Here is a 512-nt window from a genome sequence, read left to right on the forward strand (position 1 = left end):
AAAAACGTGTACGTTGTTAAAGAGCTATATGGCACTAATACGAGGCGACAAGTGTAGGTAGCCTACGGCTTTGTTGGTGATGAAGAAATCCTCGTTCATCAACAAAACTCCAAAGTTTTTGCCTTCGGTGCAGCGGGTGGCTACGCAGTCGGCGATGTGCTGAAGGGGAAAAAGAACAGAAAAAGACAGAGAAACCTGCTGCAATGAATGCAGCAGATACTTGCTGCTGCTGCAGCAGCAGCAGCAGCAGTTGCAGCTGCAGCAGCTACTCGTGTTATGCTAACCGATGAACATACACACAGATATAATGGTTTTCTAACTGCAGACAGAGAAGAAAGAGATGAAGAACAAAAAGAAGAAACAGAAAAAAAGAAATATATAACCAAAGAAGAATAAGAAAAAGAGCAAAAAATCTATAACAAAGAAAAACGACAAAAATACTTAAAAAAGGAAAAAACCCAGAGAAGAAAGACACCACTCACCAAAAAAAAAAAAAAAAAAAAAAAAAAAAA

This window comes from Eimeria mitis, genomic scaffold (assembly GCF_000499745.2).
Source record: "Eimeria mitis Houghton genomic scaffold, Emh_scaff1713, whole genome shotgun sequence".
NCBI classification, from domain to species: Eukaryota; Apicomplexa; class Conoidasida; order Eucoccidiorida; family Eimeriidae; genus Eimeria; species Eimeria mitis.